This window comes from Pogoniulus pusillus, chromosome 37, assembly GCF_015220805.1.
Source record: "Pogoniulus pusillus isolate bPogPus1 chromosome 37, bPogPus1.pri, whole genome shotgun sequence".
Taxonomy (NCBI): domain Eukaryota; kingdom Metazoa; phylum Chordata; class Aves; order Piciformes; family Lybiidae; genus Pogoniulus; species Pogoniulus pusillus.
Genome location: NC_087300.1, coordinates 9631006 through 9652674, shown reverse-complemented (window position 1 = coordinate 9652674; position 21669 = coordinate 9631006). Strand labels below are relative to the sequence as shown.

Here is a 21669-nt window from a genome sequence, read left to right as displayed (position 1 = left end):
TTAATTCGGCAAACAGCCACGCGAGGGACAGCCCCCAAAGTTCAGTAGCCCCGGCAGCTCCAGCTGCTTCTGCCAGCGCCTCGTCCGACTCTCAAAGCAGAGCCACGCGATTTAAAAGCGAGAAGCCGCAAAGTTAAAAGCAGCACAGAGAGAAAAGACTTCGGCTCTCCGAAGCACACAGATGTCCGCAGCGCCAGCCCCTGCGTGCGCACAGTGCATGCCCGCACTGCACAGCAGCCGAGCCCCACCCAGCCGCCTGAGACGCGCGAAGAGCCTGCAAACGGCAGCTTCAAAGGCACAGCACCCGAAAAGCCTCACCGCGACTCAGCACACCAATCCAGCCCGTCTGCAACCACAGATCCTGGGACAGCCACGCCGCGCCGTCGTCCAGCGACGGAGCCTTGCCTCCAAGCCGCAAACCCAAGCCGAAAGCGGGTAAACATTGCGAAGCCTCCCGACGTAATCCAAAGGGGAAATTTTGGGAAAAACCCTTAAATAGCAGAAAGATGCTGAACCTTCAGCCTTAGCTGAGGGCACAAATAACAAGCAGCACAGAGAAAACCATGGTGCAGAACCACATGGCAAAAGGAAGGTGCACATCAAAGACCTGTCCTCAGCCTCTGGTGAATCTGGAAGGCAGCATCACCAGAGGGACAAGGAAAGGCTTCGCACCAGAAGGGCTCGCCCGAGATCCCAGCTGCTCAAGTGACAGCGACCCCAGCTGTCCAGATCTCAGCTCCTCCAGCCGTTCAGATCACGGCGTCAGCAATGAGGAGTTCCTAAGTTATTTTGAATGGTTTCACCAACCAGAATTCGAATGTTGGTGCTTAGAAAGGGCGCGAATGTAATCTCAACCTGATATGAGAAATAGCTGTCATGGTGACAGCAATCCGTCTTCATCTGGGGGTGGAGAATGGGAAATTGAAAAGCTCCATGCATATTTTTGATCCAGTGTCACATAAGCCAGTCAAGGGGGTGGGGGGATTAATAAAGAGTACCAGGTATTTGGGCTCAGAGCAATAAAGCTCTAAACAGTTTGTATTCTGCTCTACACAGAGTAATATGGTTGTATACACTGTTGTTTGATGCATGTAGCATGTAAACTCACTGTGCATATATGTAACCCACTGTGTTTATGCAGGTGACCTAATCCAAAGGTGATATGCCATATCAAAGGGTTTCCGCTGCCAAGAAAGGCAGCATGCTTATTCCCGAGGTAATCCACACAAAATACTTTGTCCCCAGAGGGATAATTAATTGCCCTCGATTAATGGCCCATTGGCCAGGGGGTGGTATTGTTGTGAAGGGCATGCAGGCCCAAAAATAGGCTCATTTATGCCTTGCCCTGCCTGGACATGTCTCTCTGCCTGCACCAGAGGTAAACATATTAAACAAGAACAAAGGGGCACAACAGACCTGGTGTCATAAAGCCTGGCCTGCCCAGAATACCTGATTGTGTAAGCCCCCACACGCCCAGCTCCTGCCTGCCTAGTGCTAGGCCCGTGTGATTACCATACTTGGAAAGCCCAGGCAAGTGGCTTTCACCTATTATGGTAAGGTTTGGCTGACTGCCAACCTGATTGGTCATTCTAGTGGCCAATGGGCATTAATTCTCGGCCCACACTTAATAAATAGGGGTTCACAGGCTCACTTGCTTGCTCCCCCACATTGCTTGCTTGCCTGCCTGCGTACTTACTTGCAGAGCTCACTTATGCCTGCCTTTATATGATTACCTGGTGTGCGCCATTGCCACAAGTTGCCAGGAGCAGACCCACTTGTCTGCACATGATCGGCCTGAGTAGCCAGCATTACATCGTGCTGAGACAGCACAGCATCCTGCCTCTGCACCTGAGATCCTGTCTACATATCCCTGGAGAGAGCAGCCAGAAGAAATCAGCAGCATAAGGTCAGAGACTGTAGTTTCCCCTGAAACAGGAGGATTCCAGCCTCAAAGTCCACAGGCAGAGAACCTGAAGAATTGGCATAGGCTGTGACGTAGCCCTGGAGGGCAATTATTGATTAATCAGAATTATGAGTAAATACTTTAATGCTTCTGTAATTTCTATTACCTCTGCCATAGAGCAGAAAACAGCTTGCAGCCTGCCCTTGCTGGGCAAGTAGTATATGACCCCAAGTGGCATTAAGCTGCGGGGAAAACTCTCTCTGTTAATAGTTTGAATGTTTGCTAGTTGTTATAATAGTTAATGTTTGGTATATTTCCATAACGTCTTCATAACTCTGTAGAACAAATACTAATATTAAAGTTCAGTGGTTGGGGGTGGCAAGAGTTGAAAATACTGAAGTTAATAAATACATGTTTTTATAAAGTATCCTCTTGCATCAGTTAATTTCTCTCCTCCGCCACAACTGGCATAGGTGGCAGAATCCCCCTCCACTACACTCTCTTGCACTGTGCTTGCCCTGTTCCAAAGGCCTAATGCTGCCACTTCAAAGGGATCCATTGCCCTCCCTGGAACATGGCTGCTGCTGTAACTGCTTTGCTGCTTAACTTTTCTCTGCCTCCCTGTTAAATCATTCTGCACTCAGCTAGTCTGTGTGAAGGGGAGGGGGGGGGCAATGCTTCCTTCCTGCCAACTGAAGGATTCTGTTAGCTTGGCACGAATTGAGGCAAATGTACATCAGGGCCAGGTCAGTGTGGGGATGGGAAAGGTCTAAGGTGGGTGGGCAAAGGCCTGCTGCAAGCAGGGAGATGTCGTTTGCTGCAGTGCTGCGTGCAGCACCACCAGCAGTTCTCCTGAGCTGCTGCACATCGATGCCACTGCTGAGGCTGGGGATGGCTTGGCCAGGCAGAGAGGACCAACATGTCTCAAGGACAATTAATCTTGACAGCCAGGAGCTCTACATGCAACACAGAGCAGTGTCAAACCCAGCACAGCCCAAGGGGTGAAGGGGATGAGGATGGGAGCACTGGAAGTGGAAGGTTGCCCTTTACACTTCAGTCAGGTTTACCTTGGACAAACTAGGACCCAGACTGCCTGAGCTTCCCTGGGAGGATGCTGTGGGACAGTGTCCAAGCCTTGCTGAAGCTGAGGTAGACAACAGCCACTGCTGTCCCCTCATCTGCCCAGCCTGTCATGCCATCGTTAGAAGGCTCCCAGCTTGCTCAAACCTGACCTCCCCTTCACGAATCCATGATTATTCTTCCTGAGAGTTTTCTCACAGAAGACCTCCAGAATGAGCTGTTCCCATCCAGTCGCTTCCCTCAGACCACTTATTCCTTAAAAACAGCTGAATCAAATCCTGGGCGCTAACCAGGCCATGCCAAAAGTCACTTCTCTTGTGGGTTCCCCACTGTCTGCTCCAGACTTAGCCCTAAACTTAGCTTCAGCGTCACATCCAGGCTCTGCTGGGGTAATCAAAGTCCTCCTTGCTGCTCTTTTCCCTGATCTCAGCCTAGCAGCTCCACCACTGTTCCTTTTGCTTTCAGGCCTCTCAGTTCAGTTCAAAAGGCTCCCATCTTATTTGTTGAGACATTTATTTAACTAACGAGACTTCAGTTTTGCTGACACCTGGCACCACTCCTGCAGCAGCACTGGAGAGCTCTGCTGCACATCATGCAGCAGTGACTGTCTCTCTCCAGGTGTCTGATGGATTTTTTAGTGTCCTCATTTTTAAAACAAGGCTTTCAGCTTTTTCCTCCTGGCATCTGCAAGAAAGAATGAGGCACTTGTAGGGCTGCTGGGCGTTGAATATGAAGCATCACAGCTCCTGTTACTCGGGTTTCTGCTCAAGAGCCTCACCCAGCTGCCTGCATCCCACTGGCTGTCACAGAGGCACCCACTCTGAGATCAGCTACGTGTTACCAAAACCCAGCAGCTGCATAAACCCTGTCCTCAGCCTTCCGATGCCCACATCACATCTAACAATTCCTGCAGCACAAGCAGCTGCAGATTTCCTGTTTGCAGTCAGCACAGGAAATCACAGCTAATGCTCCCCCATCAGTGCTTTTCTCTCCTGGCACCTGCCAGCTTTGTCTTGCAACAGTCAGCAAGGCAGCAGAGCAACATCAAACACAGCAGGGCAAGCTGCGGAGTCCTGCCTGGGATAAGCCTCAGCAGTTGAAAAGCCTTTGCAACATGACAACCCCCTTCTTGCTGTCCACCAGGACTGGCACTAAAGAAGTGAATAATGGACCCCGGGGTGCCATGCAAAGGGCATGGGCTGCCAAGCCAGCCCCAGGTTTGTACAAATGGCCCTACAATAGCTTGATGGTTGGAGGTACCTGTGTGTCACTCCAGTTCTGCCCCTTTCTTGTGCCCTTGCTCTGCTTGTGCTTCACTCTGGGTCCAAGTGCAACTGCCAGGGCTGGTTTGCAGGGCAGCTGCTGTCTCTGGATGCGGCAGAGCCCTGGACTGCACTGACACCTTCAGAGCACTTTGTAGCCCAGGCCACTGCTGGAAGGTCTCCAGTGTGGAAGCTCAGTCACTCTCTGCATGCCCCAGGGCTGAGATTCCACCAAGGAGCAGAGCCCAGGGATCTCCAGATCTAACCATAACTGAGCAGCCGAACACAACCCATGGGGACAGTTCTCTGCAGATTGCTGTGAGCTCCGTGTCCCTCTCCTGGTAACAGACAGATCCTTGCTTAAAGCGTCTTCTTGCTGGCCAGCCCAGAGTCCTCTGAACACAATGGCCAGGGCAATTACTCAGGTTAAGCAATGAGCTGTCCTGGCACAGGAGTAGGTGGAGATGAGAGGAACACCCAAGTCATCCAAGAAAGATAGCGAAGGTCTCCTGTGCCCAAGACTGCTCCCTGAGGCACACTGCAGCTCTAGACAGGCAATGATTTCTCCAGGTTTTATCTGCAGTTGACTGCTGGTTCTTGCTTTCCACAGCTCTCTCCAGTTCTTCAGCTTGCACTTTCATTTCCAGCAGCACATGGCAGTAATGGCTGCACAGGAAAGGCTTCCTCAGTCTCTCTGTGCAGCTCAGGTGTTCCCTTCACCACCCCAAATGTGCAATCAGCACTGCACTCTTGTGCTGGTGCTGGTTTGGCAGCATCCACCACCTGAACCCTGCTGTGAGCTCCTAAGGAGATTCCTGATGGTGCTTGTAGACATCAGAGAGAGGCAGAGATGCCTGTACAGAGCCTGATAAACAAAGCTGCTTTATTTCCAGAAGGGACTCTTGGAAGGTGTCAGATCCCAGACTGGACACAGTGCAAAATCTCCCCAGGAAGGGACCATCCTTTACTCTTGCTCAGCACATTCACATTTGTCCTACTTCTATTCTTGTAGACCTCAAAATAGTCAAATTCCTCCCCTCTATGGCACAGCCTTCTCTGCACCACACTCCTCAAAATGCTACACCACAGCATTTCATCACAGCATCAGGATACACAGGAAATGTGTACACGATCACCACACATCAGGAAATGCCCCTAGAACTCATTTCTGCTCTCTCAGCATCCCAAATCCCCCAGATGGAGAAAAAAAAAAGAGACAAAATGTATGTGAACATTCCCATGCTTTATAGCTTCCCTGTACAGCTATACAAAAAAACAGACAAACAAACAAATAAATGAGTAATACTAAAAAGCAAACAAGCCAAAGGCCACTGTGCCTGCAGTGAACACTGGGCAGCTGGTGTGGCCTCAGGCTGGCAGCACAAATCAGTCACCTGCAGCCAGGCTGTGGCCCCTCTCACCTCAGCCTCTTGCCACGGTACCTCAACAAGATGTGGCTGAGAGCACGAAGCTGCAGCCAGCTGTGCTTTGCTGTGCTGCAGACCATAACCTTCCCAGAGAGGACCAGGAGGGTGCAAGAGTGCCACAAGCAGAGAGGACCCAGGCACTCTTGCAAGAAGGCATCACAGATCCTGATGGCCACCAAGAGCTTCAAGGGCCGGCTGCATCCTGTCCCCTGCCTCCGGGGCTGCTGACTAAAAGCCCAAGCATAAGGACATCCAGTCCACCAAGTGGTGACGAACCACGGCATGGTTCGGAGGGGACAACTGGGAGAGGAGTGCTTGCCTGCAGGGCCCGGCCTGCCGGTTTCTTCGGGCACAGGAGCAGGAGACCCCCTGGGTGCAGCACATGGAGAGAATCCACTTCTCTCCATACAGGCAGATCTCAGCGCAGCCACAGCGCCCTCGCTGCTCCGCACTCCTCCTGCCGTGGCCAGCGCCCAACCGCCCACGGCAGAGGAAACCTCTGGCTCCGGCCAGGCTCCGCTCCTGGGCTGCTGTGGGCCGCTCCAGCAGGGCTCCCGGGGGAGCCTGTCTGTGAGCCCTGCACCGGGCTGGGGAGCAGCCGCTCTGCCCCCTGACCTCCCACGGCACAGGCACACAGCATGCCTCAGAATCACTCCCCGGTGACGGCAGAGAGCTGAAGCCGTTAGGTATGCAAACCATTGCCACCCCGAGGGTTTCAGCGCACCCGAGGTGCCGCAGGATCTGCAACCTGAGACACTTTGTCCCGCCGGAACCAGCTCCTGCATACGTGGAGGTGCAAGGGAACCCCCAAGGGAACCCCCAAACTGGAGAGGGAAGCAAAAGGCAGCAGAGCTGCAAGGAGGCAGCTGAGGCAGGCAGAGCACTGTGAGAGGCTCTCACAGATGCAATGTGCACACCTCCCTTGAAGGCACTTCAGGTTTGGGTGCAGGTAGAAGAATTTAAGTGTGGGAGGCAATTGTGGCAGCTGTGGCAGACAGATAATGACAGCTGACTGCAGCAGACCGTGCTCAGGGAGAGGAGCTGCCGGGGTGGATGGCTTCACAGAGCAGGTAATGGGAGTTCACTCAGGTTCAAGGCCAGGAGGTGTGCTTGGCTGTCCAACCATCACATACACAGCTGCACACAGCCACTTCTGCACTGATGCTGCTGTTAGCAGCGGATGCCACCAACCACCAGCTCCCAGTTCCACCAAAGAACTTCATGTGCTTGGTGCAAAGAGCAGCAAAGCTGCCTGGCATGGGCTGACTCAGAGCTCTTCAGGCATTACAGGAAGCTGGTAGAAGACTGGCCCCAGGCAGGGCCACAGAAGGTTCTTCACACTGAACCTGGACCATGTGCACCCCCACACTGCTCTGAGCTGTTCAACTCACATTTTCTGATGACCCACAAGACCACAAAGTTCAGAGAGAAGGCAACTGCCTGAAGTGCACCACTCATGGAACCCAAAGTTTGCTATAAATAAAAAATGGAAGAAGAGGTTAATGAAGTCCTTTTTCTTCAGCTGGCAGCAGGCTTTCACTCTGCTCCCAGGCACAGCCCCTTCCTGCTGCCTGCCAATCACCTTTGCAGGTCTCACCCCAATTCAAGCCTCGAGGAGGGCAACCTGCCACCCAAGCTGGGCTGCAGCGATGAGAACTCACCAGCAGTGCTCTCCTCAGAGATGTTCCCTATGCCCACTGTGGAACCTCCAGGACACTATTTGCAGGTGTTGAATCTTGCTAGTTCCCAGCTCAGCACCATCAGCTTGCTAAGTGACCTTCAGGGAGCTGTATGGTTGCTGCTGGATCGTGCCCTAGATCCTTGAGCCAGGCTCAACCTTTCAGGTTTTGTTCTGGCAGGAGAGCAAGGAGATCAAGAAAAGCTTTACAATGCTGTGTGCTGACATCCACAGCACATTCTGCTGCAGGCCAGCTGGCAGTTAGACTGCACCATGGGTCTGCAAAGGGCTTACAGTTGATTGCTCAGCTCAGGCAGGGAGTCTGCAGTGTGAGAGCTGAACCACTGCCATGATGCCAGGCAGGAGCCAAGCCAGGCTGAGGCTGGCAGCAGATCTGGTACACACCAGGTGCCTTAGGGAACACAGCCCAGCTCTGTTGCCTCCTGCACAGAAAGCAGTTTCTGATATCAATCACTTGTCCTTCCTTTCAAGGGATGAGACCAGCTGCAAATAATGGGAGCACAGCACTGTCCAAAAGCAACCACAGCAGCCCCAGCAAAGCCTCCTCCTGGGCACACAACTGCAGCTCAGGTGCACCCCTGGGCACGAGCTGACAGGCACTGGGGGTCTGTGCTTCATGGCTCATGTTCATGGGTTCTGGTAACGAGGACATCAGTGCAGCATGACTCACACAGTTCTTCAGGATCTCTTTCTGCACACAAGGAAACCTTGCAGTAGGTGGTTCAGCTTCACACAGGGGCAGCTCAGCTCAAAGCCTCGAAAGCAGGCAAGGACCCAGTTTCCACCCTGCCTCACTGAGTGTGCCCCAAGCTGTCTCCAGTCTGACTTTGCTGCTTGAAGCATTTCCTTCAGAAGTGCACAACATGCACTGCAAAGCTCAGGAAGCCTCTCTCAGCCAGGAGAGGCAGTCCTGGAGCTCCTGTACTGCATCTGGCTTCCCTGTGCCAGGTCCCAATCGTGCTGATCTCTGGCCATCCATCCACCCCCTCCCAGCCATAATTCAGCATCTCTGGACACACAGAGTCCCCCCAGGACAGGCAGAGGGGACTGTGGCAGCTGCAGCTGAAATCTGTAGTTCCGAGGGGGTCGTGGTCAAAGACATTTGATTACCTTTCCCTCCTTCTAAAAAAACCCCAACCCTCTGTAGGAAATCCATTTATGTAGCTCAGGAAAGAATTTCACAAGGCAAAAAGAAACTGCATAGTGAGAAAGTGCAGGGGAAGACAGCAGAAATAGAGAAGTGGAAGTGAAGGGCACAGCAGAAACCAAGCCTGAACTGTGAATTTGTTTGAGCACTGGGAACGGCCACAGGGCACACATTTAAATTAGATCATCAAGTCACACCGACAGCTCCTGACGCTGTAGGCAGGTAAACAACCATCGCCCTCTACTTTCCTTTAGTTTGCCCTTTTTCTATCCGTTCCAGGTGGCTCAGGTTCAGCCAAGCCACCCACGGCATTGAACTCGGCACCAGCTCCCCTGCAGCCTCAGTGAGAAGCCCTCAGTGGCACCCAGAGGCTGCTCTCCAGGCCCTGCTTCCACAGCCACCGACACAGCGCACGGCAGAGCCCAGCCCCGCTGCTGCCTCCCGCATGCTTGCTCCCCAGTGCCTGCTGCCTGTCCCAAGCACTTTGCACACTGGAAGCAGGAAGATCCAGAAAAAAAACACCAATTCCCCCGAAGAATGAATTGCTGCTCGAGGCCCTTTGGCAGCACCGCGGCGTGGTCCTGCTAAAAAGGTACTTTTGGCCTTTGGTTTGTAGCACTTCTCAGGGACAGCTTACACCAGAGTGACCCAGGACACATGAAGAGCACCACAGCCTGGAGGTGCTGTCACGCTGAGCTGAAGCAAAGCAAGGCAAAGCTGCCTGCTGTGTTTCAGAGCCTCTCTTCAGTTCTAACACTACACTGCCAATGCTGCGGCAAATCCCACGTCTGCAGGCTGTGGCACGCAGCAGCTCTGAGAAGGGTGATGCTCTCCTAGCAGTATCTCAGGAGCCTTATTCCTACAGTGCAGCACCTCCTTTGAATCTTTACCATTTCATTCCTCCAAGGAGGAGCTGAAGTACCCCAGCAGCTCGAGGGTCACCATGAGAAGAGCTGTTCCCAGCGTCCTGCATTAACTGGAGCTCTGCAGCCGAGGAACACGCAGAGGCTCTGCACTTTCCAAGGATCCTCTCAGCTCTCTTCCCTCCCCAGAACGCACTAGACTGATTTCCAGCCCACAGCCTCCCTCACAAAAAGCAGAACGTCAGACACTCAAGCACACCCCTGGGATGTTGAAGCCATCTCTGGTGCACTGGAAGGGCAGTGCCTGGTTCCTCGTCCCCAGGCAGCTGATTCCTCCGTACCAGCCCTGACTGCAGTTGTTTCCCTTCTCACCTCTGCTCTTCGTGGGATGCTAAACTTAGATTTAACCTCAATTTTTTCCCTAACAGGAAACATTCACTGAATTTTGAGGGAATGCAACCTCACAGCAGCCTCTCCCCAGGGAGCAAGCTGCCTGCCACACCACTTACAAGCCCAGAGCTGCATCCCTAGGGCTGCAGACACAGCACTGCCACAGCCAGCCAAATCAAGGTCTTGGGCTTTCACTTGTTTGGAAAAGGTGAGAGCCCAGTCCAACTTCAAACCTTTTGGATGTTACATCTGGTTTGCCAAGCTTGGTTAGTGCAGGATTCATTCCAATCCTGCTCTCTTGGCCAAGCCTCCAAAACAGCCTGATGCCAGCTCCTGAATTCACACTTCTGCTGTTTTCAGGAACTGTTCATTCCTACTGCTCAGCAGGACCAGTACAGCACTGCGTGGAAAAGGATTAAGCATGGGGAAAGGAGAGTCTCTGACTCATTCTGGTCACACCTGCACAGCTGAAATGCAAACCAAAGCCCAACTGAGCAATACGGCACCACCAGAACACTTCTACAGAGAAAAGAGCATTTTAAGTCAATGCACAACACACACAAATCCTCACCTCCCCAGAGCACCTGGGCAGGCACAGAGGCCACCTTCCCCATGCTGCCTGGAAACAGCTGCACATACAGTGACAGGCTGCACATTAAAGACCTCCCCCTGCTGGATTGATGTGCAGCAGCTGTTTTTTCAGTCTTCCTTTGAAACAGAAACTCAGAAGGCAGGATGAAGCCAAAATCTCTTGATATTGATGGAGGTGTGAGGTAACTCAGCTTCAGGTGGCTGCAGGTTCCGGCAGCCACTTCAGGAGGATAAAATCACAAGGTCATCATTCCAATTCTTTTCATCAGCATCTTCCCAGCAAACATTTAGAATTGCTTTTGCTGCATGAGGTTTTCTTCGAGTTTGCTTACAACGTCTGCTCTGATGCACCAGGCAGGGAACACTCAAAGCAGAGAAGCTACCAAAAAAGGTCTCTTGCACTTTGCCCTGGCAGTTTAAAATAAAGCTCCCCCCCCAAAGGCAGTGAGGATGAGTTTCTCTTCTCCTCCCTGTGTGATGCTTTCTACAAAGAGTCCCATGGCAGAGACAAGGGGGGATGGGCACAGGTTGTTGCTGGGGAGATTCAGACTGGATGCCAGAAAATACTTTTTCACCACAGGAATACAGTCTGCAGGGAGGGGTGGAATGCCCTACAGACACCTTCAAGGCCCAGCTTGATAGGCACTGGGCCAGCTCATTTCAGCTATATTCTCACCCTGAAAGGCTGGGCTGGATGATCCTTGAGGTCCCTTCCAGCCCTGTGTCACTGAGGACAAACAACACACAGGAACACTCAGACCCTTGGAAAACAGGCACAAAGCAATGACTTTGAAATATGTTTATTTGAAAAACTGGACGTGACAAGAGGAGTGGGAAGGGAACAAAACACACAGGGCAAGTGCAGCCTCTGGAGCACTGCAGAGAACAGGAGAGAACACACACAACACCACATCTGCAGTGGACACCTGACACACCCACCTGAAGCTGCCAGCACGGGGAAGTCTCTGCTCCCATCGCTTGCCCCCATCGGGCTGAAGCTCTTCTAGGAGACAGCTCATTCATGGCATGGCCTACAAGAGCAGTGTGTGCACAGCTGTAAGGACAGGCACAGGAAGCCCCAGAAGCAAGCATTTCTGCATTCTTCCAGGCTGGGGCTCTAAGATGCTGAAAGAATGTCCTGAAATGTCGTGCAGTTATTTAAAGTCACCCAGGGGTCAAGTTCTTACACTACACTTGTCCTCAGGAATAATGAAACACAGGGTTCCACCTAGCAGAGTGTTTTCTTGGCTACCTAAGGAAGAAACCCAGAGACCTAATGATTCATCAAAGCAAGACTCACAGGCCCAAAACATCACCCAAAGTAGAGAACTGAGATCTACATTAGTGGAGCAAGCACCACCTACACTCGACCCAAACCTGCAATTCTTGCCTTTAGAGCACAGCTAACAGCAACCAGCAGCCCCCAGCACAGAACAGAAAGCAGTACTCAGCTGCACTCATAGTGGAGAAATGAATGAGTGTGAGCAGCTCAAGAGTTTCCAGCAACAGGCACTACACAGACAGAAGTGGAAGGTGACAAATTCCTCACTGAGCAGACTTTGCATCTGGGTCTCTGTCTAAAGGACAAAAACATAAAGCAGGAAAAGTTAAAAATCTAATTCTCAAGTCGCTCTCTTCCTCCCCATGCCCTGGTTGCTGCCACTGCTGTGGGGTTAGCACCCACCTGATCAGTCCAACATCTGCCCATAAAACTGCAAGGATTAGATCAGGAAAACTAGAAGGGATTCAGTATTGAGGGCCTGGCTGTCAACTCACTGCCCCCTCGCCCCCCAGACTTACCTTCTCTGTTGCAGTGCAGCTCTTGGACATGCTATAAATGAAGACTTCTGTACCAGCACTGAAATTCAGACATTGAGAGCAGAGAACCACAGCCAAGAGCAGCCTGGCCCTAAGCCTTCCCCAGACAGGTCAGAGCCCCAGGACGAGACAGGAGTACCTGTGCCAGAGCTCCTGCTGCCCCAGTGCCCAGCAGAGTGCCTGTTCTGCAGCCCCTACAACAGACAAGAGCAGAGCCACACTTCAAACAAGAGAAGGTTGCAGCAGAGCACAGGTTCTCCAACCCCACTGCAAGGACAAGAGGAAACTGGCGTTCAGCAGACACAAAAGCAACACAGATCTCTGCTGTAAGTAACAGGAATAAAATGAACTCCACAGCTCAGGAACGGCTCTGCTGCCCTCTTCATCACTGTGGTGCAGAATTTAACTGAGATTGCTGGGTAGCAACAGCAGTGTGTGACACACAGAGGCATGGCTCAGAGAAAGGGCAATCAGCCTGAGAAGGTGCAGCCTGCTGCTGCCTCTGTTGCTCCTGCCTCTCCAGGAGCATAAAGCCAAAGGCCACAGAGGGAAGCAGGCATCAGCTTTACCTGGGTCACCAACTGTACCTGGGCAGGTCCTGATCGCAGAGTCACAGAACATAGTTGGTTGGAAGAGATCTCCAAGACCATCCAGTCCAACCTTCAAGCCAGCAGCTCATCTCCCTCTCCAGTGAGCACTTGGTGGGTCAGCAGACAGCAGATCTCCCCTGCTTGGCATGTACAGGCCAAACAAGCAAAAACACAGAATCATGGAATGGTTTGAGCGGGAAAGGACTTCTAAACAGCATCACAGACCCAGGCAACCTGCCCTGGCATGGCTGCAGGGATGGGGCAGCTCCCAGCACTCTGGGCAGCCAGATGGATTTTCTGTAACAAGCTCCAACTTGTGTACCTGCACAGCTGCGAACTAAAGCTATGGGCTGCATAGCTGCATATGGGAATGAGGAGGTTCCCTGAGCTGCTGCTTCAGCTTACTGAAGGAGATGACAAGAGCCACTTCGAGCTGGTTTAACACTTCAGACTTCCGACTTTCTCTGAGACTTGGTCTGGGATAAGCAATAAAGATTCCTGCTCTTCAGTTCCACTGGCAAAGCTTCCTTATTTTTTACTCTTTCTCCTACTGTACCTTGGACATTTCTTTTAAGCATGCAGAATAAAAAGAAACCCCAACTGCTCTGGAAGGAAGCAATACTCTTTCCAAAGTGCCCATGAAGGACACAGAGATTGTTCAAAGATGGATCAAGCTAGAGAGCCTGCAGCCCAAACAATGCAAGAGGCACTGCCCCAGTTTCATAGCTGGGACATGAAATGCAGTTACTTACTGGGACGAATCCAAGCAGAAGAGGCAAGGATTCAAAGTCCTGGCTGAGTCCCAGTACTCACGTGGATGATAAAGAGGCAGGCTACATGGGTTCTTGTTGCCTATCTGAGCCTGAGGAACCTGCCAAGGCACCACTACAGCAAGCAATGCCCTGCCACATCCCCTGAGAGCATCCTCTAAGGGCAATGGCCCAAAGCAGTGAATACAACACAACCAGGTCTGAAGAATTCTTGAGCTCCCTGTTCTCAGCAGGCTACTTCACTGCAAATGGAATTAAATCAAGAAATGTTTCTTTATTGAACATACAGAGATGAAGAGCTGTGCATGCAGCCAGCTGGTGACCCAGGGCATGACAGGGAACAGAGGTCAATGGATCTAGAACCCTACTCCAATGGATCTGATCAGCAAATTCACTGCTCCAAGAAGCAGCAGTTGTTGATGAGTTTCTTCTGTCAGCATGGAGGTCTAAAGCTCTCAAACTCACTCAAAGCAACTGAACACTTGGGTTCCAAGTGTAGTTTGCATCAAAAAGCATTCAGACAATAAAGCCCCAGAGCCAGCAGGGGCTACCCACTTGCACTGTTCTGGAAGGTGGAAATCCTTCCCAGCTGACACGCAGCAGTGCTAGAAAGATAGCACTGCAGAGGTGGGAAGAGCTCAACAGAACAGGGAGGTAGAGGCAAAGCAGCAGTGCCCCTCCAACGTTACCCACTGCTGCCACAGCCAAGACATCCACCGAGGCTTCAAGTGATGTCAGGAGGTTCTGCCTCTGACAAAAACCCACCAAGAACAATGAGAGGACTGAAAGTATGGGTAGGAGCAAGTTCTGAGAAGTCATCATGAAAAGGGGAAATGGTCACACTGAAAGGAGGAGCACAGAGACAAACACACAAAATGCGAAAGGCATCAACAGCTGAAGAGCTGCAGGCAAAGCCACACTGGGTTCGTCTTCAGGCAAGAAGAGTGACTTCCCTCTCACCAGGGCTGTGACAGAGCTGGAAGGGACACAGACCTGTGGCAGCTGACATCTGTGACCAAAGCAGGAGAAGCTGCCAGGAGAGAGCAGGCCCCCTTGGGTCTAGGCTGCTGCGATCCAGAAGCAGGTGATTGTGGTCATGCTGCTTCAGGAGGTGCAGCCACGCCGCAAGCAGCCTGCACGCTCCTGCCAAGCCTGCTCTGTCAGACCCCGACAAGATGACCCAGCAGAGACAGCTCATTTGAGGAGGATCTCAATGGCTCCCTGCAGGCCCCCTCAGAGGACCATGCCCCAGCTCCCATCATGCCCTCAGGAACAAGTTTGAAAAGTTCCATCTGCCAGGAAACTCCTAAGGGTGGTGGTGTGGGGCCTGTGCTGGGAGCATGCCAGCACCTCCCTCTGTACAGCTGCAGGATTAAAGCAAGCCAGGAAAGCAAAAAACGCAAGGGTGCTGTGGCTAGCACAGAAAGCTGCCCCAGGGTCTCAGCAGTGTCCTCGGCTCCCACAGGCCTGCCCTTCCCCCCAGAAAATGCAGTGCTGTGCAGTTCTGTGCAGTGCTCCAGGTGATCAATGAACAGAAATGTCCATCCAGCAGAGACTATAAAGCAGGCACTGGGCTGCAGCCCTGGGACCACAACTGACCCACATCTCCTGCTCTGCTCTTCTTGTCCCTGGTACCACCCAGCCCCACAATCATCCCATGAGAGCACTGCCAAGCAGCAGGGCTCTCAGAAGCACTGAGATGAAGCAGGTGACATCCACAGAGCTGTTTTCAGACAAACAGAATGGGCAATTCCACCAGCACTCTCTTTTTCCACCTCCAGCAAAAATAATTAACACCAAGCTCCCTAAACACTGCACCTCAAAACACAGAGATCCAGAAAGAGTGAAATACCCTCCAGTGCCTTCTTTTGTTTTATTGGTCCTTTTTGTTTCTGTTTTGGTTTTATGTCTTCAAGGAGCATCACTTCTAAACTGCAGGGCAAATATGAGCTAAGCCTTCTGCCAGGAGTGCTGACTGGAAACACAAGAGGTTGAGAATGACAGAGCCTAAGCCCAGAAAAACAGACAACACCTAGAAAAGGACATACATTGGAAAAAAGAGAGCAATAAATACTGGAGAGGAAGGAGAGTCCTGTGCTCTTCTGTCTGGTTTCTCTATCCGTTTCTTTTGGTTTCTTTCTTTTTTTCTCTCCTAGATGGAATGCAAAAGGGACACTGAAGAGCCATCTACTGGAATGCTGGAATTTCTTCAGCCAGGATTTGTGTGCAAAGCTGTACAAAGCAGTCAGGAATATTTCAAAGCAACACTTTGCCTGACCCATTTCAGTTCAAAAAGCTCTGGGCAAAACTGAAGCATGACTGCAGCAGTAAAGCACAGCTTGCTGACAGCAGGCTTCATCCCAGCAAGTTTCAAATCATGCAACCCAGCACAAGAACCCAGAAGGTGATCAACCAACTCTTCCCTCCCCATTCAGCGTTCTGCAAAACACCAGCTGAGAGGAGCTGAAATGCAGCTTCCCCCTGCAGGCTGGGAGTCACCCCAGGGAAAGGTTTGATTCCCAAAGGCCTGCAGGGACAGGATAAGAGCAATGGCTTTAAACTAGAGCAGAACAGACTGAGATTGGATGTGAGGAACAAATTCTGCACCAGGAGGCTGCTGGAGCACTGCAGCAGGTTGCCAGTGGAGGTGGCTGAGGCTCCATCTCTGGAGATACTCAAACTGAGGCTGGACAGGGCTCTGGGCAACCTGCTCTAGTGGAGGATGTCCCTGCTGAGTGCAGAGGGTTGGACTGGATGAGCTCTGGAGGTCACTTCCAGCCCAGCCCATTCCCTGACTCTATGATCCAATTTGCTGGCTACTGGGACACAATCTGAACAGACTCTGTAAGCCTGTAGAGGCTGCAGCTCCAGGCTGGGCCTTGGATGAAGTGCTTTCAGAAAAGCCTACAACCAAACTTCTCCAGAGGTATAAAGAGAGGTAACTTACCAGCCAGCTCAGTTCTATGGCACCATGAATATTCTTCAGGGAGTAGGAGAGACAAGGTGAGGAGGGAAGCTAAATCACTCTTAGTGGATACAAGGGATCAGGCACTGACACCAAACAAAAGAGGAGTCTAAACCTTTGTGTGGGACCTCTCTTGCCAAAGCCTCTGTGGTCTCAGTTTGGAGGAGAGCATTTACTGCTTGCACAGGCACAGGCTGGGTGTACCAAGAGGAGGCTGTCTTTGCCTCAGACCAGTGTGGCTTGGCCAGTCCCACTTCCTCCTGTAGGTCCTCTTAAATATTTCCATCCTGCAGTCCCTCAGTGCCCAGGGATTCAGGAAGCCAAGCACCTTACTTTCACCTACCAACAGAGTGACTCCCAGCAGAGACTCCATGGGAGTTACACAGCCCCAGCTCTCCTGCCACAGCCAGCACCTGAAAGAGTCATTTTAAATAGTTACACAAGACATGGCTCTGGACTGCCCTGCACTCATTTACTAATTACTGGAGGCTCTGTAAGAACCATGACAGCTGAAGAGGTGTGGAACACAACTTTGCATTTCAAGCTTGTAGGACCTCACCCTGAACCATAAACAGCTGCAAAGGATAGCACAGAGAATTTCGTGTTCCTCATCACTCCCTCTGCCTGCTTACCAAGCCTACAGCCAACCTGGGCCTTGGGCTCAGGTCTCCCTCCAGGAAAGAGCTGGTCCAGCACTGCCGTGGCTTCTGCCATACACCTCTGGATCCTCACTCAGAAAGGCTGCATCTGAGTGGGAAGGTACAGCCCCTTGGGAGCACTCAAAGGAGGAAGGAGGGAAGGGAGAGGGAGGGACGCCTGGACTCTCTTTGTCAGGATTAAAACAAAGCAGATGTTACTTTCTAAAAAAACAAACAACCCAAATATGAACAAAACCAACAAAGAACAACCCTCAAACCACAGTAACAGCCCCCCCAGCAGCTTCACCAGGCTTTCTTCTCCCCATTGCTGCTGCTGTGGCCCAGTCAACATGTCTAGAAGAATCTAAGACCCAAGAAGACAGAAGGCCAAGGCCACTCCATCTGACCACATCTTACTTCTCGTGCAACTTCAGTGTTACTGCAAGTGGTCCTCCTCTGCTCACACAGAATCCTTCTGGGAACTGTTCCTACAGTTCAGGCTTTTTTGCTTCAGCATCTTGTGATGACTTTACTGGCCTAAGACACCTCAGAACTGGAAGCACTCTGGTAGGGTCTTCTGCTTGTCATGAGCACAGTGCTGGGAAACGAAGGGGACTGGTTGCACAGAGGTCAGCCATGGTCTCCAGATACCTTACAAGGAGGCTGAAGGCTGACAGCAGGATCCTCTGGTGTGCTCACTACTACCAGCATAGACTTTGATCCTGCAATGCACATGAGATGCCAAATGCTGCCACCTTGCCAGTCTTTGGATGGGTCTGCCACTCTGCTGGCTGTGCCTCCCACCCCTGTCACTCCCTCCTTGCAGCCTTGTGCACAGGCACCACCACCAGGTTATTTAATTTCACCCAAAGGGAAAGCCTACAAAGAATCTGTGCACTGTTATCCTCACTGAGCAACTGCCCATCATCACCCTCCAGCACTGCCAGGGGGGCACTCGAGATCATTCACTGTCCTGGCCTTCTGCCTCCACTCCTGGCAGCTTCTTCACAGTCCCCTGCAGCAGCTTCTGTCCCTGGCAGGCACTGCCTGCCTCACCTGAGCACACAGCACATGGGACAGCAGGGAGATGGAACAGCTGCTCCCAGCTGGGGAAACCAAGCCAAGAGAAGTACTGATTGATCCGAAGGCCACGTGGGAATTGGTGGGATTCAGCACACCTGACCCTCTGTGGTCAGGGAGAAGAGATGGGCTGTGCCAGCCACCGTGTGCCTGCTTGGAACCACACCGCAGAGCTGGGCACGGATACAGCATTCTGGCCCTTCCACAGCTGCCACTCCCAGCCCTGCACAGAACCTACACTGAAGCCAAAGCAGGAGGAAGTGCTGGGGTTCCCTCAGGTGAGATCCCCAGTGCAGACAACAGAACCAGAAGAAGAAATACCTGTGCAGGCTGCTGCCTGCACTGACAGGCTCCCACAGGCTGCTCTGCACAGCATGACTGGAGGCACTGGCTGGAAGAATTCCTTCTCACTCCGACTGCTGGTCAGGTAAAGAGTTCTGGGTGAGAAAGCAGAGATGAGAGAAGGTGAAAACCAATACCATTTCCTGAACTTAGTCAACACTCCAACCCTTGGCTGTTGGCTCTCCTATGAGGACAGGCTGAAAGAGTTGGGGCTGTTCAGTCTGGAGAAGAGGAGGCTTCCAGGTGACCTTCTTGTAGCCTTCCAGTATCTGAAGGGAGCTACAAAAAAGCTGGGGAGGGACTTTTGAGGCTACCAGGGAGTGACAGGACTGGGGTGAATGGAGCAAAGCTGGAGGTGGGGAAAGTCAGACTGGACATGAGGAGGAAGTTGTTCAGCATGAGAGTGGCTCCTCCTAAGCAACAGGAAGAGTCTCCCACTGACAGTAAGAACTGCACAAACTCAGGTTGAGCTCAGGAGCACTCAAACATCAACTGCTTTTCTGCCAACTTGAACATACCTGAGACAGACCACATCCTGCACAGCTAAGAGACCTTCAGGAGGCAGAATAAACTCCAGTCATAATGGAGCTGACTAACCAATTCTGGCCTAGAGGATAACTTCCTTCCCTCCTGGGACCTTTAGAAGGTCCCAACCTCCCCTAGAAGTACTGAGCAGAAAACTTTCCCAGCCCATTCACCTCAACTCTACTCTCTCATACAAACAGCTCTGAAAAAAGGCTAACTTAGCAGAAAATCTGTATGCTCAAAAGGTCACATCTGCAGATGTCTGCTTCCTCCTGTCCTTGCCAGTTGAGACAAGATAAACCTACCAAAAGTCAGCAATTTCCCTCAGTCTGCCTAAAATCTCTACCTTGCAGCAGTCTCCACGGAAAGCTAAGCTACCATGTCTCAGTCCCAAGCACTCAAATTTATGGCTTTTACATCATCAGGGAAACACTGATCTAATGTAAAATGTTTAAAACATGAAAATAACTAAAGCTAAAGGAAAAAAACATTTCAAGTGTTGTCTCTAAGGAGGAGGATGTCAAATCCCAGCACAGAATTGGACTCTAAACCCTCTGTGCTAGACACTACACTTAGTGCTCTAATGTTAAAGCACCAACTTTTAATTTATTTCTTAAAGTGAGATTTCATTTAAAAATCCACTACCACTGGATCTTGGCTAAGGGAGTGGTGGAGCCACTCACAGTCAGCAAGAGTAGCCTGCAAACTCCATTGTCTTCCTCCCTGAAATACGAGCACTCTGCCATGCCCCACACAACAAAGACCTTGCACTAGTGAAACCACTCAAGTATTTACACAGCAGCTTCCACTAATACAGGCAGACACTTTATGTCCTTCAGCTGTTTCTATTTTAAACCTCAGTTCAGCTGCTAAAAGGCTTTTTGAAGCCATTTCCAAGCAAAGCTGCCCTACATTTGTGGAGCTGCTTCTCCCATCTGCAGCATGGAAGAGCCAGCACACTGCAGGTGTCCTCCGTCAGCCCAAGGAGACAGACTTCCCTCCCAAGCCTTAGCCTCGGGATGCTGTGCTGCACTCATGCAATCATGGAATGGCTTAGGCTGGAATGGACCTCAGAGATCACCTGCTCCTTGAATGCACTCATCAAGTACACAGGTGAAGAAATCTATTTGAGATCAGAGAAATGGCTAAAACCTGAACAAAACCTCTTTGAGTAAACTCTATTTGACACGAGAGAAACAGCTAAAACCAACCAAGAGTCAGTCAAGAAACAAATAAAGAGGGAGAAAAGCAAACAAGCCCAATTCTTTTCCCTGGATGGCCACTGGGGAAATCCCACAGGAAGAACATGCTGTAGAACATTTAATTTTTACAAGGAGCATTAAAAAAAATTGATGTTTTAATGCTTTGCAGCCACAGGGAGTAACAAAGGTTTATCTGCACTAAATGGGCAAAAGAAATGCAAAATCAGCTCCCAGGCCCACAGCTGCAGTGCTGTGTGACATGGATCAGCTACACATGCTGACAGAATGAGCACCTCGAGAGCTCACACTTCATGCAGAGGAGGTAACATCAAAGCAACTCAAAGAATCCTGTGCTGTTCTGACTTCTATGAACCACATCAAAAACCTCTTTAAAAGATAACAAGGTCCACTGAAAACAGCAGCAACTCCAAACTGCACCTGCTGCTTGTCCAGGACCTGTGTGCAGACTGCTGCAGCTAACACTTCTCTCTCTCCCCCTGCCAAGAAAGAGAAGCAGAGGTGTACACCCAATCCAAGGATGGGCAGTAGGGGGGAGCTAACAAGCCACAGATGCTACAGTTAAGGCTCTGAGAACTGAGAGTGCTCAGGAACCTCAAATCCAGTGCCTCTAACAGTACCAATTTGTTTGCCCTTTGTACACAGCAGCAAAAACTGCAAGCAGCAAACTTCAGCTTCCCAAGGGGAGCAGCACTGGAGGGTGAACACTGCTTTGGAACTGAACAAGAAATAGCAGAAAAATGTTGCTAGCAAGCCTGGTCTCTGTGAAGCACTGTTAAGGACTCCCTTTTCGACCTGAAAGTGTTTTATTTTCCCCTCTAATCCGTGTTTACCTCTGCAACACTCTACCATAAAGCCTCCAGCCTGCTTTCTTAACTGCAGTACATCTTAACCCTGAAAGGGTACAGCAAGACCAAACACTGAAAGTTGTAGAAGTCTGACACCAAGGGATGGCAGCAGAAGTGAGCAGCTGCTCACCAGCAGGGCTGCTGGAGCAAACGCCTAAGTCTCAGCTGAAAGAGTATGTGTGTGGCAGAAAAGCAAGCATTTGACAGAAAGGCTTAGGAGTAAGAGTCTTCCTTAAAGCTGTCTCCACCACAAACTTGACTTTGAATCCAGAACCGCTAGAAGGCGGTAAAGGCGGCTGCTCAGCTTTCTGGAGTGAGCAGTGCAGTGCTCACTCACGGAGTTACTGCTCAGCTATCTGGAGTAACTGAGACAGTGCTTGTGTTACCTAAGGACCTGCTTTACAATGGACACTGCTCCAGGGTTGGACTCTTCACAATTCCCGGCAATCCTAAAGTAATGCCTGTCAGCTACCACCTTCCTGCCTTCCCTCCCAGCACAGGATGCAGTCTT

The 21669-nt window shown here is 51.2% G+C and overlaps 1 protein-coding gene and 1 long non-coding RNA gene across 2 annotated transcripts in view; both read right to left on the bottom strand.

Annotated features, from left to right (window-relative positions):
- HTR1D (5-hydroxytryptamine receptor 1D) overlaps positions 1-335 on the bottom strand; it is a 121974-nt gene extending 121639 nt beyond the window's left edge. Inside the window, exon 1 of the mRNA XM_064172606.1 lies at positions 319-335. The gene's annotated coding sequence lies outside the window, so the exon portion shown is untranslated. The remainder of the gene's footprint in view (positions 1-318) is intronic.
- A 10811-nt stretch (positions 336-11146) lies between these two features.
- On the bottom strand, positions 11147-20654 carry LOC135190855 (uncharacterized). The gene is made up of 2 exons (XR_010308658.1): positions 12768-20654; positions 11147-12374 (listed from the first exon to the last, which is right to left on the bottom strand). It is a non-coding gene; the product is annotated as an uncharacterized LOC135190855 (long non-coding RNA).
- Between the last annotated feature and the right edge of the window lie 1015 nt (positions 20655-21669).